This window comes from Nilaparvata lugens, chromosome 6 (genome assembly GCF_014356525.2).
Source record: "Nilaparvata lugens isolate BPH chromosome 6, ASM1435652v1, whole genome shotgun sequence".
NCBI lineage: Eukaryota > Metazoa > Arthropoda > Insecta > Hemiptera > Delphacidae > Nilaparvata > Nilaparvata lugens.
In genome coordinates this window covers 13610732-13630683 of record NC_052509.1, presented here as the reverse complement: position 1 = coordinate 13630683, position 19952 = coordinate 13610732, and the positions used below count along the sequence as shown (strand labels likewise).

Below are 19952 nucleotides of genomic sequence, written 5' to 3'. Positions count from 1 at the left end.
TAAGTATTGTGATATCAGGAAATATATTTATTGGATGGTAATTCCCAAAGAGGAATATTTCTCTTTAAGTTTAAACTGTATTTTATTATATTGTAGTATTATCGTGCCAATTTTTAGTAGCCGTGATGGCTACTTGGCCACAGACAAGCAAGACTAGTTGTATCTGAGTCATTACCAATTTATAGTAGTATTATTTTACTCATTAGGTCAAACATTTGGACCTAGATTAGACCCTTCAATTTGATGCTAGATTGTAATTGAAACTTTATTAATAGAACAAATCATTGTCCTGAGTGGATATCCTTGAGATATGAAAATCACTAATTTTTTATTGTTATTGATTCACGGTAAATCATACTTGGTTAAATCAATTGAATTTGAAAATGCCACCCACCACAAATGCTTGTTAGTTGATTACTGAGGCAATTACCGACATCAATCGACTAATTTCCTTACATAATTCGTTGAAAAATAATCCAAACAATTCTGGGCGACGTTAGATTTGTTTTTGAGCCTCAATAGGCTGCTATTGTGTCAGTCGAACGGACACTGAATCCTTAGTAAGGCTGGTTTTCACCTCTTTGTTTTCAGGCCTCGGATCTACTTTTGAGCAGTGAATTATGTTATAGGCTTCTTTCTCTGTGAATAACCGGTGAACTAGGCCATGCTAAGCGTCATTGCACAAGTCGTATTATTTATTCTTTGGCTTGTTCTCAGTTGCGTTACGAAATCGGGTACTACGATTCCACAGTTTGTCAACTTTTTGCTGTGCAGATTAGATACTACGGTGAGATTCCCCTCAAGCTGTCAGCTTTGATTGAATGGAAACATTTTATGGAACTTGTAAGGGGTGCTGCCAGTATGAAGTTCATCTTTAAGCTGTCAGCGTTAGTAGAATGGAAAGCATTGATGTTATTCATAAGGTATGCTGACAGTTTGGAGTGAATCTCACTATGGAAATAGCGAAAAAATTATGTAGATTTCCGAAGAATCCTGAGAGAAATTTCTGAAATCATGTGCTCTGGAAGATAGACATCAAAGGCTGGCCAGTTTCAACATTTGTTCAGCTGTATTTTTCTGTTGAACATTGAAACCATCCAACGAAAAAAGCACGGTGATAATATTGTTCAAACCTAAACATTTTTCCGGGGAATTTTATCCTAGACAATATTATGGTAGTGAAACACCAGGAAACATTCTCGAATAGCATGATATTCGGAACAACAAAAAGCATTTCTACATTTTGCTAATATTCCATCATGTTCAAAGAAATGCATTAAATTAACACTTACACTTCTACTGAAAACTAGTATAATTATTAATAAATTATTATTGAACGAAATCCAAGCAAGCATTTGATTAGGATTTTTATAAATATTCAATTCCTCATTTATTTCCATCTGTAAACTATTGTTGTCAAGCTTCATATCAAGAACACGTAGCCTACTCCCAGTTATAGTGCAATACAGTATTAAATCATCATCTGCAATCTCTTCATATTTTTACTTTCCTTGCCCTATTACCATAGGTAAGGAAAGTATTGCTTTCCGAAAAAATTAAGGTACCCCAATTTCTAAATTTCTATACGTTTTAAGGTCCCCTGAGTCCAAAAAAGTGGTTTTTGGGTATTGGTCTGTATGTGTGTGTGTGTGTGTGTGTGTGTGTGTGTGTGTGTGTGTGTGTGTGTGTGTGTGTGTGTGTGTGTGTGTGTGTGTGTGTGTACACGATATCTCATCTCCCAATTAACGGAATGACTTGAAATTCGGAACTTAATGTCCTTACACTATTAGGATTCGACACGAACAATTTCAATCAAATGTGACTCAAGATGGCGGCTAAAATGGCCAAAATGTTGTCAAAAACAGGAGTTTTCGCGATTTTCTCTAAAATGGCTCCAACGATTTTGATCAAATTTATACCTAAAATATTCATTTATAAGCTATATCAACTGCCACAAGTCCCATATCTGTAAAAATTTCAGGAGCTCCGCCCCATCTATCCAAAGTTCGATTTTAGATTTCCAATTATCAGGTCTCAGATATAATTGAAACGAAAAATTTCGAGTGGAAAAGATTGAAAATGAAAATCTCTACAATTAATGTCATTACCACCATGTCATTGTCAATGTCATTAGTGTCATTACCACCTAAAATTGAATATAAGCTCGAAATTAGAGAAAATAAGATTATTCAATTGCAAATTTTGGCAACTGTTGATTCTATTAAATCATTCACTATGAAGAGATTGCAGATCTCATGTGTATCCAGCGTTATTGAACTGTAACCAGCTGGAGATGCGGACTTGAGATGCGAGTTTACACTAGCGTCAGGTGATCAATTTTCATAACGGCAAGGAAAGTTGTGTGAGTGCGCCACACCAGATTTTTATTGTAATAATGCGAAAAAATTTGCTACTGTGATAAGAATCAATCGGTAATGAAGAATATTGATCTATAGTGAGCTTCATTTTGAACTGTCAGCATTCATTGTAGATAAGACCAATCCTTCACATTTAAACAATTCTGACAGGCTAAAGTGGATCTGCAGATTACATCATTTCCCTCTTCTTTTCTCCTTCTCCTTTTCTCCTAGTAGAAGAATTGCGAAATTCAAAATTATATGGGTGAAATTGGAAATAAAAATTAAATTGCAGTCAGTACAATACAGTACCGATACAGTACACCAGAGTAGTATGTAGTAGTAGTATTGGGATGTATTTGATTGTTTATTTATTTTTTGAATAAAGGAAGAAAGAAAGAAGGTATTACCACAGTTCCAGTACCATTAGGAACAATTATTTTTTATTTTTTGTAATCAAAAGGAGATTCAAGATGTAATACTTCTCAAAGTCCAAAGCTCATTTCCGAACCATCTACGAATTAAAAAATCAATAATGTGAGAAAAAGATGCTCAATAAATTCAGACTGGATATAGTAGTGATTTTGTACTACGTTTCATAGCAGTAGGTGGTTTCATTCCATAGGTTGTATCACTTTTAAATGAACCAGAATATCAACGATTAATTAATTAATTAATTTTAGTAAAGTGTTATTTTCTCTATGATAATATTTATTAAATGTTAAGAAATACCATCCATGATGACCTCCGACAACCTCCGCAAAAGAGATGGTATCTAATAAAGAAGAAGTTCTATAATAATTTAAATTCTAGTCACTTGCATTTTCCTGCTGCTCCAAAATTCTCAATTTTCCATCTAGTTTATCCACATAAAACAATAGAAATATAATGAACAATACTCTAATACTTCTTTCGCTAGATATTAGTTGCATTTAGGGCATTAGTGGAGGACATAAAATTCTTCCAATTTTTCCACACAATCTCATTTAATGTCAATGTCTCATAGTGTTTTGGAAATGCTTATCCCACTCCCGGCCATTACGAATAGCAATACGTAGCTATATGTGTGGATATTATGGATATGACCGCTACATTATGAATCATTCAACGAATATTATCTACGTACAAATATCCCAATAGATTCTGGAAACAATGTCAAAGTTATCATAGATCACAGGTTTTCAACTAATTTCATAGGAATAATTGAATGAGCGAAGCGAATTCTAAGTTTCAAGTTAAATTAATCGGCTTTCATCCCTGTCCTAAATTTCAAGTTTCAGATTATTAATCTCTTCATTTTCCAGCGCTCCAAGGCGGTCTTATTATCATACATCACATGATGGGAATTTTGAATTTTTTATAATTCGACAATTCCCCCCCCCCTCCCCAACAAGTCCCACATTTCAAGTTTCAGATTTTTATCTCTTCAACCGTGGATCCTAGCACAAAAGTGTGAGTGTGAGTGTAGCGAGTTCTACTGTTCTCCGAACAACTAATAGAATTTATAAGGACTGTATATTACGGACAAAAATCAATGTGTGTTCGTCCCGAACACAGTACAGGCCCCCTACCAGTACGCGTCACGCAGAGCATCTTTGTTGCATTCGGCTTCTTGTCGAATGATACAGTATCACGGTGGTTTGTATCATGTTTGCTGCCAGCGATATCTAGCTTGTCACTGTACCACCACGCTTTTCCCTACTCGATTCTCCGTCATTGCAACTTTGATCACGTATTTTCATCAAATTTCGAGATGAGCTTTGCAAATTTCACTATCAAGGAACCTTCTTTGATGCGTGGAGAGCTTACAAATTGAATTTCAATGCAATTGGTATGGAATATGTCACTGATAACTGATTTATATGTGCTGTCTCTCGCCAGAGTTTTGTGCAAAAGTTTGTATAAAATGTCACTAAATGTCGCCCCCTACAGATGTAATGTAACTCGTCTTACGAATTAAGAATTACGAAGCTTTTTTTTGGAGAATCATTGTGATTTAGAGTATCTTTATGGATTACTTTCACAATGATTCCATAACCAACTGAAATCTAAGATACATAAGATAAGACATATCAATATAGTCTTTAAAAGATAATAATAGCTTTATATACAATTATTATATCATAATTGAACGAGCGTCAGCGATTTCTCGCTTTCGACTCACTCGAGGCCAAAGTCGTTGCCCCTCTGTTTGTATGTTCTACAATAACTTTGGAATTGATCAATGACACTGATGATATTTGCGATAAGTGTGAGGAGACTCTTCCCCCTCAATCATTAATCACATGCTCTAAAGTAGTTCCAGCCAGCATATATCAGTAAAGTACATTATTTAATAAATTGTTATGTAGATTCATAACTAAATTTGGCAACTATATAACTCAATTTCAACCAACATCTGAATATGTTACAACTGTTGAAAAACCTATCATTTTCTTTAATTTCTTATCATTGATCACTCCATAAACTTTGAGTGCTCTTGATTGATATACAAGAACCGACTCAAAATACTGTGAGTGTAGTTGCTGTTGTAACTAGTGTCTCGTTGTGCTCAATTTTGACCAATAATATTGTTATAGCTCTTTCTGCTTTAATTACTCACTTGTTGACTAAACTCCACAGTAATGGAGAAATCGCACATTTCAAGTTTCAGATTTCTTATCTCTTCAACCGTGCATCCGAGCTCAAAAGTCTAAAGAGCTTCTATTTCTCAGCATCCTCTACCTATCCTATTGCATATTATATCATCATACTCTAAATCCAATTTATGTGTGTGTTTGTGTGTGATTAGGCGTGTGTGAGTAGTGATGTTAGTGAGTGTAGCGAGTTCTACTGTGTTCCGAACTACTAGTTTTATGTGAAACTTTTACTAGATGAAACTTATAGGCCTACCTTCCAAAATTTGGGATGACAAATCTATTATCTCCATCTCGAAGTTGAAATAAGAGATACATGAAAGTAGTTTGAACGAGTGGACAGAGAAATATCTCATCATCTCTCTATCTTCATCATCCCACCCCACACATATTGTGGAATAAAAATACAATATTACAAAAATAAATCAATACAGTTTTAACATTAAATGCCCTAAAGGTATTCCTGTATTGAGCATTAACAATATTTTATATATAAATAGAAGAAAAAAGGGAATCACACAAACAAGAAATTAAAAAATATTCAAGTTTAACATCAAAAGAAAAAGTCTAATGTATGAGTTTTGTTTCCGTGCAGGTGGCATTCAGAATACAGTCTTTGTAAATATTTTGTTTAAATTAACTAAATCTTAATATTAGGTGCTCAACCATCGATACCATTATAGACAGTCTATATTTTTATCTTAAAAAAACAAAAGAGATCTTCACTGTAATCAAAAATTGATGTACTAAAATAATAGAATAATATATAATCAATTAGAAGAACATTTCAATATTATCAACATTGATAAAATGAAATCCCTCAAACTAAATCAAGTTATTTTCACTAAAGCCAAAAACCTATGCAAAAGTGATACTTCAAGTGGTATTTGATAATTTTGAGATGAATTATACAGGGGTGCCCACAAGGGGGGTTAGAAACAGACCTGCGTCCTTGAAGTTCTTGGGCGGGGCACAAAATAAAATTGGGGGTACCAAAATGGTCAGCAGTGTTTACAATGACTACTGACGGCATTTTTTGGGTTTCCAATTCAGGGGGGGGGAAACCCCTTTCAAGTCAAAGGGTTCAATTCGAGGGGAGCAGCCCTTTTTCAATTTCTCTAATCTCAGGGGGGGTGGGCAACCCTGTATTGTATTGTATTATTGATAGAGAGGGGGTTATTCACAAAACTAAGAATGTGAACTCGATGCACTAGAGTATCTATAGAAAAGATTGTGTCTGATCATGGACTTACACATGAGAGTAGTCTAATTTTCTTAGAAAGAGAAAATTTAGTGAAAAAATTAGTAAGGAAATGATGTGAAATATGTTTATTCAAGAATTGGATTGGTGTAAAACTATTATAGTCCATTCAATGTAGACATAAAAAAGAGGGTGTGCTTGCAATATATAGGCTATTGTAGTTCTGATTTCGTAATATCATGTTTGGATACATGAGAGAAGTCTGGAACCAATTATTTCATGCAAAATTTCCTTGTGCTAGATACAGAGTGGCCCAAAAACCTCGTATTTTCGGTTCATTTTCTGGTTTTCAGCTATTTCCGCCAAATCCAGTAGTAATCGGACAGAAAAATTCGCTTGCGCCTTTTTTACATTATAGAATTCTAAATGAAAAAAAATCATTCAGAACTCTCTATCTCCAATGAGTACTGAGTTATGATTTTTCAAAAATGAGTAAAAATTTAAGAAAAAATCAATTTTGATGAATTTTAGTTTTTGATCAACAATGTCTTCCGATTTTTACCATTTAGATGTTCAATTCAAAAATCCTCTGGGCTTAATTTTGTGCTCTACAATCTGAGACCAAGTAGAGTGCTCTATCTCATATAGATTTCCAGGTACACCAGACAACAATGCTCTTGTACCACCCTGCTTTTGGACCACTCTGTATTTAGCACAAGAGAATTTTGGTTCTGGACTTTTCTCATGTATTCAATTAATATATTGAAAAATCAGAACTACAATATATATTGCAAGCACTAATGTATATAGTGACTGGACTATAATTATTATCTCAGTGATCTATGATTGTCTAGAGTTGATTATGTAGAGAAGATTTTATTTAATTATTTGAGAGGATTTCACCTGTAACACTGGACTTGTAATACAAATAATTAATAGAGAAAGCAGATGTTTTCCTAAAATCAATAGATAGAAATAAATAAAAAAAAGAATCCTTGGAGATTATCAACATGCAAGTTATTTTTCTTTAGCACGGGCTTCATGTACCGGCATTTTGCAAGGCAATTCATGGTAAATTTCCCAACAATCAAAAATTCTACCAACCTTTTGCTTGAAGTATCCAATTTGTTGGCCGTGTTTTCAGCAACTTGAGGAGAAAATGAACCACAGAAAAACTTCTATCCTCACTTCAGGTGGTTCCAAAAAAACTTGAAAACTTTTTCAAAACATCACAGCACATAAACCGTTAATGCAACTTGGGAAAAAATACTTCAAAACTTATCCATTAATGGAAGAGACACATGCACACTCACTAGTTTCACATAATATTCTGAATGAACTATTCAAACAATGATGAAGGATAGGCCTACTGAACAATGGATGATTACGTGGAACTTGAAACGTGTGGCACTATCTCCTCACAAGACGGAGTCAACGGTCCAACTGAATGAAAAGAAAAACTGAACCTGAACTTGTTTGATCTTTCATGGCAAGATACGGTAAGGCTAGTTTGCAAGAAGGACGCTCATCCAATATGATACGTAGTTGATGTTCGGTATCAGCAGTGACAAGTTGGTATCAAAGGTATTGGTTGGTATTGATTGTAATGATGTAGATTTCAGGTGATTGTATTATAGATTTATCATTTCTGGTGATGTGAATCAGAAACCCCGTTTTTACTTTCCTTGCCCTATTACCATAGGTAAGGAAAGTATTACTTTCCGAAAAAAATTAAGGTACCCCAATTTCTAAATTTCTATACGTTTCAAGGTCCCCTGAGTCCAAAAATGTGGTTTTTGGGCGTATGTGCGTCTGTGTACACGATATCTCATCTCCCAATTAACGGAATGACTTGAAATTTGGAACGTAAGGTCCTTTTACACTATAAGGATCCGACACGAACAATTTCGATCAAATGCAATTCAAGATGGCGGCTGAAATGGCGAAAATATTGTCAAAAACAGGGTTTTTACGATTTTCTCGAAAACGACTCCTACGATTTTGATCAAATTCATACCTAAAATAGTCATTCATAAGCTCTATCAACTGCCACAAGTCTCATATCTGTAAAAATAGATGGTGCACTGCACCATCTATGCAAAGTTTGATTTTAGATTCCCAATTATCAGGCTTCAAATACAATTTAAACAAAAAATTCCAAGTGGAAAAGATTGAAAATGAAAATCTCTACAATTAATGTTCAGTATCATTTCCACCTAAAATTGAAAATAAGCTCGAAATTAGAGAAAATAAGATTATTCAATTGCAAACTGTTGGCAACTGTTGATTCTAATAAATCATTCACTATGAAGAGATAGCAGACTTCGTGTGTCTGCAGCGCTATTGTCCTGTCACCAGCTGGCTCAGATATTAGAAAAGTAGACTTGAGATGCGCGGGAACACTAGCGTCAGTTGATCAATTTTCATAACAGCAAGGAAAGTTGTGTGAGTGCACCACACCAGATTTTTTTAATATTCATCCAAGTGTTCATTTTCGCTTTAATTATTAATAAGAATAATATTATGAATATTGTAATAAGCTTTCCTATCCATATTCGTTTGATTTGATTTGATTAAATTTTCCTCCTGGAGACTCTTGACAGAGTCAAGAAGGACTATTATTCGTCCAAAAAATAAAGAATTCAAATAAACTAATATACATCACATTCTACACTTTAAATTACAATTTAACGCTCCCAGAAGCCTCATTCTCCATCCATAAATTCTTGGATACTGAAGTATACCCCGTTTGCTGGATATTTTTTCAATAGTTTTTTGAAAATATCCTTTTTCTCGTTTTCTCTCAAAGCTGACGGCAGTTTACTCATAAATTTGATACCCATACATTTGATACCCAATATTGCATACTGAATATGCGACATTATGAGGGAATGATAAACTGTACATGTTAAGATAGAGTTTCCAGTACTTAATCTTGAAATCTTAATTCGTGTGATTGAAACTTGGACTAGAATGTAAAATTTTTATAGCCCTGCCTGTAGCCTATCAATATTCATTCATTTATTCATAGACATTAGACAACCTTAATTTGGAATACATAGTCTAGAGGTTATGTAAATGAATATTAACATATAGATGTCTAAATAACTTGCAAACCTACAACAGTATCTAATATAGCATGAATAGAAAAAATAATGTCCCACAAAAATAACATTTCACCCTCTAATTCGAGCGATATTATCCTCTTTATTACTATGATCTCATCAATTGGAATATTTATTCACAAGGATGAGATTATGGATATCTAAAATGGATTATGGATTTAATTATGGATTCTCATTTCACTCATTTGATTTTCAAGAAGTATTAAAAATACTTGAATTTGTTAGATAAACCATATAGAATGAATTCTATAATTTCATATTCTCCCATGGATGATAAGTTTTATGTAAGTTTCCATTAGCTTAATATGTGTAATATTCATCATATTTTAGATAAGAGTGGGAATTATTCTCATTGGATCCCCTTTTGATATCAAACACTTTTTTCACGTTTCAATCTATCACTCTAACATCAGAAACAAAAACTGTTGTTTCCCAGTGTGTGAACATGTCACATTAAGTGTTTGTTTAAACTTGAGATAGAATACGTTACCTAATACAGTAATTTATTATCACTGATTTTAAACACCATAACATTGACAATTTTGTAGCAACACCATTATCCCTAAGCAATTATAACTATCCTGATTCCTCAATATCATCTGTTAGAAAGTAGAACATTGCAGAAACTGAAAAGTGATAGGATATTATTTTCACTACTGGAATACTCCTCACTCTCACTCTCTCTCTCTCTCACTCTCTCTCTCTTTCTCTCTCTCATTCATATCGTGGCATCTTCATCCATTACATCTCATTCAATGCTAGTCTCATTCACTTTTTTGAATACTCTTCATTCACTTATTCTAAACATTCGAATGTAAAAATACAGAAGAATCCTTCTTCAACTTTGAGAGAAGCAGAGAAGCAACACAGCCAAAAATCCCCGTATCTCGGTGAGCTTCCTGTCAGCAAGAGCGTCAGGCCAAAAGAAAGAACCATTCCTCAGGAGTCTTGAGCTCAGCAGTCCACAAGATCACCTTGTCTTTACTGCACCGTCTAAAGAAAGAGGAGACGATGAAGAGAAGAAGAAGAGAAAAGAGAAAAAGAATAAGGAGTAAAGACAGGGCTGAATAGAGAGGTGGTGGTGGCCTTTCCACCTACTCAACATCAACTAAAACCAGTCCTTGTATTGCATTTTTGCCTCACAATGCTCTCTCACTCTCTCACACTCATAAACTACCTTGCTCTTTCTCATTTGCTCATTCTCCTATTTTCTTTCTTCTCCCAATTGTCTCATTCACTTGCACCATTCCATCTTTGTCCTGCTGCAAGACTGCAAGGACCCCAAAAGCTAACTAAAGAACTCGATCAACAGAAATCCAAATGATCATATTTTTCTTTGAAGCTACTGTACTGTGGATTCCTCTGGTTTCATATCAAATTCCAAATTGGAATACTTTATATAGAAGAAACTTGATTGGAGCTACTATGACAAGTAAAAAAAATAGATGAATACTAGCATGAAAGAAGGCACTACAGAATTGTGTACTAGCTAAAATACAAGACGAATTCGCCATTTAATTATGTTTTATATTTGATCATACTCATTCAATGTCCATCATACTATCATAGACGAAGGTTTGAATCTGTTACATTATGTAAAATAAAATATAAAGATATTATTATTATTATTATATTATTATTATTATTATTATTATTATTATTATTATTATTATTACATTATGTAATAGCATGTAGTATAGTAATCGCAAATTGGTGAGGCGGGTGATGGTGACACAGTCTCTGAGTAAAATTGGTAAATTTCAAGCTTTAAATTGCGTATGTTATTCCAAATATTGGAGATGTGTCAATCATAACAATTTTAAAATCAGGCTTTATTTATGTTTTAGAGAAAAACAAACAAATACTCGTCACTTGTACAATTACAGCCACGACCTCCTATAATATACTACCTATGTATATAATATATTTCTATGTATATCGGAAGTCCTGTTACAACGGTTTAGTGAACGCTTGAATTGGTGCTTGAAATGTTGATGTCCATTCCAAATTATTCACTTAGATTGAAATGTATGATTGAAAATAAACATCTTGAAAAATAAATTATAAGAAGTCAGGTTATGATGACAATTAAATGCAAACAAACTCGAAGCAGACGCACTGTTTAAACTTTTTTTACTACTTGAAATTGACCAATTTCACTCATAGATGGAGCCACCAACACCCGCCTCTCCAATTTGCGTGTACTATAGTGAATTAGTGAAGTAGAACCAAAAAAAGATAAAATATAGATTGAGAGATATTTAGATAGGTTGCCCTTAACGTTAGGCAAAAAATAAAAGGAAAGGACGGAATGAAGGAAATAGGAGAACAAGCCAAAATGAATTTTCTTTGAATGTAATAAATCTTTCTCATAATTCACTTACCGATATCTCGAAGCCAAACTTTATTGAATGCAATAATGTCGTAGGTCGATAAGCTTGGGCTTTACTTGGCCTCTCTCATGATTCGAAGAGTATTCATGGTTTCCAATGGTGGTCTAGTCGAACAAATTATTATTATTCAACAGGTGTTTGATTTTCTATGAGAATTCTACATATTTGCCAGTGTTTGTTCTAAAATCTAGTCAAGATATACGTATATACAACCATGGCTTACTTTAGATAATACCTATCTATAGTAGGCTGTGATACAACATAACTATATTCCAAGTAACGGTCAAATATATTCTGTAACTATGGTGAGATTCATTTTAATCTGTCAGCAATCCTTATGAAAATTATTTATGCTTGCCATTGAACCAATGCTGAATGCTATAAGTGAAACTCTTCATACCAAGCTTCCCCGGTGAAGATTTTATTCGAAGAAAGGTAAACAAACTTTTTAAAGACGATGACTTCTAAGTTCTTTTTGGCGCCATTTCAAGTGCTGAGACTTAATTATGCAAGATGCTTAGACAACCGAGGTTGAATAATTCTCATACTTGCTTCAGAACGGATCGTTTTGAATAAATAAAGGGAAGATTGTTCAGAGGTTCTAATTCTCGGATGGTGTGAATGTTAGTTCCGAAAAAATACTATCTTAGTCATCGTAGTCAAATGATCAAGTGAAATAGAATACACGTATAATTAATTCTAGTAAATACACTAGATACATTCACACTTGACAATCAATAATTCACAAGTAATAATTCCAAATAGTTGGTTGTGAACTGTTGAATAGGGAGGGAGCTTTTCTGAAGTCATCGCATCCTGGTCCAAGATGAGAAAAATAACAAAAATTAGTTGATCATTGATTAATAGCATTTACATAAAACTGAATCCTCTACTCGGTTATATTCTTTAATTAGTTAATTAGTTATATTCTTTAATTAGTTAGTTATATTCTTCTAATTAGTTGATCATTGATTAATAGCATTTACATAAAACTGAATCCTCTACTCGGTTATATTCTTGTTGAGTCGAAGAAAAAGATGAAGAAGAAGAAGAAGAAGAAGAAGAAAAAGAAGAAGAAGAAGAAGAAGAAGAAAAGAAGAAGAAGAATTTCGCATATTCTCTTAATAAGCCACTGAATATTACAACTGTGCTCATTTGTTGAAATTTCATCAATTCCCACCATCATATATTATACAACATGACATGTGTTCAGAACCGATTAGGCTCTTCTAGTGTCGTGACGTGTCGTAGAGAGGACAATTAATTTGTCGCCAGACTAAAAATCGTGACAAAACTTTTCGTTTCAGCACACGATGAAAGTAACTAGAAAAGTAAAAATAAACGAAAAACAATCACGAAAGGCGGAATTTATCATCGCAATGTCAGTAGTTCACGTTTCTGTGACGAAAGTATATAACTTTCTCACAAGAAGCTGCCTTCTCTTTCATTTACAACTCTCTATCTCCGTCTTGCCTTTAGTTTCTCGTTACTTCTCTTTTTCTCCGAACAATATACTGATAATTATTATAGTATTCTAGATTTGGTGGTACTGGTTTACGTGTGAGTGTAAATAAGGTAAAACTTGTAAAGGTGTTACCGTGTAACGTGTAACCATTCAACTCTGAGACCCGGTTGCACAAAGCCTGTTAAATTTTAACCGTGATTAAAAACCACGAGAACTTATAAAAGATATCTTCGTTTTAAAAAAAGCCTTTCCTGATTTTCTCTCGTGGATTTAATTATGATTTGAATTTAACGGGAGAACGAAGAAGGCGCGCATGCAAAACATCTTTCAAGCTGTCAGAAGGATGAATCAGTGAGGTACGAAGAAGCGGCGCACTAAAATGACGCGCGCCTTCTTCATACCTCTACGATTCGAGTTTCACTAGGTTTGACAAGGGTTAAGATTCAGGCTGAGTATATATTGTTTGAAACGTAAGTCTCCACATTAGAACGAGAGTTAGCTATTGTTTTGACTTTTGACTTACTGAATGCGTTTTCTGTCTGTTTTTATGTTTGACAAGAACTTTAGAGAGATTTGATCAATCAGCTTCAAATTTTGAACACGTATTCTTCAAACCTTTTTAGTTTTTTACAGGTCAAGTTCGTTAAACAGCAAAATTGACTCTCTCCATCAGGATATAGAAATTACATTCAAAGTGTATGAGAAAAAAAATTGTTTTGATTTTATATCATCACACAGACTGTCAGACCGACAGACTTTATGCGCCGACACCTGATTTCAGCTGAATAATACACAACATTAATTTACTAATAGCTCTGTGAACTACTTTCTTTATATGTTCATTTATTTATTTACTTTATGCATAAATTTTCTACTGTTTTCTAAATTTTCGTGAGCGTAGTGAGCCTGCCGGTTAGTTCCGAATAGACTATACTTGTGCAAAAATCATAGTGGTCAAATTCCATTCAGTTTTTTTTCGAATGTACATGCACATTGTACATTGCAGTATTGCACACCAAACTTAAAAAATCTGGTGTGGTACACTCACACAACTTTCCTTGCTCATTGAACTACAGTATTTAACATTTTACATCTATTTTCGCTTAAAAACCTTTCCCCTTATTTTGATCAAATATTTCTCTTGTAAAAAAAACATCCACGGAACAAAGTGCCCGTTTTATAACCCTACCTTAAAATTTCCAATATATTTCGCTAAATATACCTAAGCCTCAATATCAAACGAGAATAATTTAGGAGAAAAACATAATGACGATTGACGGCAACATATTTGCAACTACGATCAAACTACTGTATATGTGTATATACAATTGTTTTCAGAGTACTTTTTCCTTTCTGTAAATATTGTGAAAATCGATGTTTTTTTTTTGAAATTCGTCAAAACAGCTGTTCTACAGAAGAAGAAGAAGAAGAAGAAGAAGAAGAAGAAGAAGAAGAAGAAGAAGAAGAAGAATTTCGCATATTCTCTTAATAAGCCACTGAATATTACAACTGTGCTCATTTGTTGAAATTTCATCAATTCCCACCATCATATATTATACAACATGACATGTGTTCAGAACCGATTAGGCTCTTCTAGTGTCGTGACGTGTCGTAGAGAGGACAATTTGTCGCCAGACTAAAAATCGTGACAAAACTTTTCGTTTCAGCACACGATGAAAGTAACTAGAAAAGTAAAAATAAACGAAAAACAATCACGAAAGGCGGAATTTATCATCGCAATGTCAGTAGTTCACGTTTCTGTGACGAAAGTATATAACTTTCTCACAAGAAGCTGCCTTCTCTTTCATTTACAACTCTCTATCTCCGTCTTGCCTTTAGTTTCTCGTTACTTCTCTTTTTCCTCCGAACAATATACTGATAATTATTATAGTATTCTAGATTTTGTGGTACTGGTTTACGTGTGAGTGTAAATAAGGTAAAACTTGTAAAGATGTTACCGTGTAACGTGTAACCATTCAACTCTGAGACCCGGTTGCACAAAGCCTGTTAAATTTTAACCGTGATTAAAAACCACGAGAACTTATCAAAGATATCTTCGTTTTAAAAAAAGCCTTTCCTGATTTGCTCTCGTGGATTTAATTATGATTTGAATTTAACGGGAGAACGAAGAAGGCGCGCATGCAAAACATCTTTCAAGCTGTCAGAAGGGTGAATCAGTGAGGTACGAAGAAGGCGCGCACTGAAATGACGCGCGCCTTCTTCATACCTCTACGATTCGAGTTTCACTAGGGTTGACAAGAGTTCAAGATTCAGGCTGAGTATATGTTGTTTGAAACGTAAGTCTCCACATTAGAACGAGAGTTAGCTATTGTTTTGACTTTTGACTTACTGAATGCGTTTTCTGTCTGTTTTTATGTTTGACAAGAACTTTAGAGAGATTTGATCAATCAGCTTCAAATTTTGAACACGTATTCTTCAAACTTTTTTACAGGTCAAGTTCGTTAAACTGCAAAATTGACTCTCTCCATCAGGATATAGAAATAACATTGAGAAAAGTGTATGAGAAAAAAAATTGTTTTGATTTTATATCACACAGACTGTCAGACCGACAGACTTTATGCGCCGACACCTGATTTCAGCTGAATAATACACAACATTAATTTACTAGTAGTTCTGTGAACTACTTTCTTTATTTGTTCATTTATTTATTTACTTTATGCATAAATTTTCTACTGTTAAGGTGAGCGTAGTGAGCCTGCCGGTTAGTTCCGAATAGACTATACTTGTGCAAAAATCATAGTGGTCAAATTCCATTCAGTTTTTTCTCGAATGTACATGCACATTGTACATTGCAGTATTGCACACCAATAACTTAAAAACTATACTGTGGAAATACTTGGAGGTTGCAATAATTTACTAAATTACTTCTATGTAGTTGAAATTATTGCAGCTTTAAAGCAGCTTAGAAGTAATTTTGCAGAATCGTACTCCAGTCGAAAAATAAAATTAACACTTGCAATTTAACACAAAAATATAATAAACAGTTAACATGAATCGAAGCTCACTGGAATTTATATCAATAAATTCGGCTCAAATCTAATCACTCCAACACACCTGGAGAACACTAACAGAAATCTAAAATATAAATATTTTTCAATATTCACCATTCGGTACTCAACACGTCGATTTTTGTTTGTCGAAGGGGTTTATTGAAGAATACTAGAAAATAAGTAGTAGCATGTATATTTTTATACATTATCATAATTTCGCGAAATTAGGTAGAGAACAGGTAGGAAAAGGCGCGGCAACTAGCAAGGTGCGAAGAAGGAGCGCACTGAAATGACGCGCGCTTCTTCGTACTCTCACGAAAATGATTTATGACCAACCTACAGCCAAGTAGGATGCGCGCCTTCTTAGTACTTTCGAATTTGACAGGCATTTGTGCGACCGGGCCTAAAGCTTCTCCAGCTCCACTGGAATATCAGGGATGAAATTCTACAATTCTGTAGTTAAATATTGGGAATTTCAGAAATTCGCATGTTTTCACAATATTTGACAATGTTGTTATTTCTTCGGATGAAGGGATAGATCTCAACTTATTTTATCCAAACTATGGATATTCCTATTCACTTCACGAATGTGTCTAAAAAAAGAAGATTAAATCTAGTTTACAAAGACGACAGTAAAATAATTTAAAGAGGTTTTCAATGTATAACTACGCAAGTAAATGCAGTTCTCATCGTTAAGAATATTAGAATAGTTGATAATTCATGAGGTTTTTGTAAATTACGCTTGTCCTATGAGTGAACCTAAAATGTATGAAGTAAGCGACACACTTTCAGTCTACAAATACGATCTGTCTATTCAGGATTGTAGGTAGACATTTTAGTCCTAGATTGTAGTAAGTTATTATTGAATTCATCACAGTATAAACGAATACTCCAATGAGAAACACTCGTGAACCGCTATAGGTGGTATTAAATATCAAAATATCCATCTGCTAACAGGTAGCACTCCATAACATAGCAGTAGTTATGATTTAAATGGTAATATGTGTACATAATCATCATATCTAGCACAGATAAATTATTTAAACTGCAGATTCAACGAAGCGTTAATGAAAAGTGAGCAGTTAGGTTCCTGCGCATGATCAACAAGTCATAGTGAGTTTGATTCACATAACAGTATTAGATATAACAGTATATAGATATAACAAGAAAAGTATTCTATAGCGGTATGTGTATAAGGATCAAGCTGGATATATATCTATCCATTAAAGTATCAAGTACCGTTGTATGTGAGCTCACGATTATTTATTGTAATTGAGCTACGGCATTTTCAAATTGAAATAGTTCTGTATTGATTACTGCACAGGTATTCTAACGAGTCTATAGAGGTTATGAATTATGTTGATTGCAAGAAGGGGACAGCAAGGAGGGCACAATTTTCAGATTGTGAATTGTGAATGAACCGAGAAGAAAGATAACAGTTTTGTCGAGATGTAACTGTTTCATGGTTTTTTGTTGATTTGATAAACATTCTCAGAAAGCGTCTTGATGTTAATGAAAAGTTGTGATTACTCTAGTTATAACTACAAAAGGTTTAAATGAGCGTTCAAACCTAAACTATTAACTCAGCAGGAATAGAAAAAATTGAAAAACATAGAGATTGTCTAATAAATTATGGATGACAAGTGAGACGGAACAAGTTTTCGATATAGAATCGGAAAGTCTAGAGTCGACTTTCCCTAATCACTGATAATATGGGAGAGTCTCAGTTCGACATGTTCTCAGTTCATCAAATATCCCTTTTGATCATTTTTGAGATTGAACCAAATGGGAAGTTGAGCTATTTAGTTCTTCAAGTTCCACGGCATCCAGTTTTAGTTGCAGGCTGGTACAGTCAGCTACAGATGCTTCACCATTGCCTACTAGTTATATATATATTATACGGCCGTATCGATGCACCGTATCGGACTTATCGAAAATATCGATATTTTTAGCCCTTTGTATTGCTATTCGAATCGATACGTATCTTAGGAATAAGTGAAATTGGGTTAGGGAGAAGTTAGGGAGAAGGTAGTTGATGAAAGGTAAGTCCGTTAGTGGTTAGATTTTTGCTATTAAATAAATATAGTATTATTCAAGACTTTTTTTTAATTTAAGAATTGAATTACAGTATCCACTAATTGAATTATATAGTGGGTGATATATTCATAAATAAGTTTACTTATTCTCGGTTATCTATGTTTCCTTTTCATTCAATCAAATTGTAAAGTATCATTCATTCAGTTGCTATATTAGAAGTATGAATTATTTCCACGGATAACTTTTTTTGCAATGTAAAATGTTCAATGATTAAGGTAATACTATTTCCATTTTCCTAATAAAATTGTGGGTTGAGAGGGAGAGGGGACTTTTATTGCATAAATTTCGCCCACAGAAGTTGTTTAACTTCTTGTTGTGAAAATAAGACATCTATCTATTGATTGATTCTTCTTAGATTCATACAATAAGTATATAATTAAAATGATAGGGAGAGAAAAAATAACTAGCCTTGGGCTATTCCTCTCCCAAATTTAGATAAGGTTACACACAGTCCAAAAGAGGTTGTCTATCTATCTGGACTTTATTTATTTATTTATTTATGAAAAACATGGAAGCATACAGGATTTCTCCCAAAAATTGCTTCCATAACAACACAATTACAATAGTTCATTATACATAGTAAGAGTACAGAAAAGAAGAATATTGAATATTATGAATTTGATGTAATGGAAGTTGTCCACCCGAGTTGATTCTTGTTCAACTAAGATATTGATGAAGTGATTGTCACCCGACATTATTATTGCTTTCATAATTGAAATGTTCAGAATAATCCATTCATATTTTTTGGAGACTGATTTTATCTCTGAAAATTCTTCTTAAGAACAATGTCATCTGTTGGGCAGGTTGATGATGGACAGGTGATGTTGCAATGGGCAAGACGAGGACAAGAGTGAACATGGTTGAATGGTCCAGAGCCCATGGTCCATGTACCACAGGCCGGAAGCTGTACTCACCAACACACAACGACACTCTTCAACTCTTCACGGTCCAATCTCATTCTTTTTGAGATGTCCCGTCCCGCCCACGTTCATCAGCCTCCTCACAATTTTCTTCGTCCTCTTCTTCTTCTTCTTCTTCTCTTCTTCTTCTTCTTCTTCTTCTTCTTCTTCTTTTGCTCTTCTCGATTTTCCACTTGACCACCCAGCATTGATAATTAGCACCTGTTCTGTGAAGGAGACAAATCCTGCTCTGAAATGCAACAAAGAAGAGTTCATTTCCATCACAAGTCTCTGGCGAGGGTTGCATTGAATCATTATCATTTTTTTGGCAATCACACATTCTGGTCAATATTTATGATGGCTTCAACTCATGACTCCTACCAACAAGACCATACAGTTCTTGCATCGTTTCAGCTCTCAGATTTCAAGCACATTTATAACTCATATTCAAACTTTTACTTTTAAAACTAAGATTCAAAGCTAATTTCACAATTTGTAAAACTCAGATTAGAACTTCTACAGCTAAAACTTAGAGTTTCTGAGTGGAACACTCACCTTTGTTTTGTATGTGATTCATAAATTCCATAATCCAGTAATTCATACCGTAACAGGCTAGTGACGCGGACTTAACGGACTTATGCGAATGTTGCCGTCAGAATTGGACGCCTGTAAGGCAACATTTTTCCAGAGCATGAAACAACAGAAATTGCTTGTTTGAATGTGATTTGTGTTTAATGAATCGGTATTTCAGTTCGTCAAACGTTATCA

At 34.1% G+C, this 19952-nt stretch overlaps 1 protein-coding gene across 1 annotated transcript in view; it reads right to left on the bottom strand.

Moving 5' to 3' along the window:
• LOC111050429 overlaps nt 1-7622 on the bottom strand; it is a 394882-nt gene extending 387260 nt beyond the window's left edge. Inside the window, exon 1 of the mRNA XM_039430156.1 lies at nt 7299-7622. The gene's annotated coding sequence lies outside the window, so the exon portion shown is untranslated. The remainder of the gene's footprint in view (nt 1-7298) is intronic.
• Nucleotides 7623-19952: the final 12330 nt, after the last annotated feature.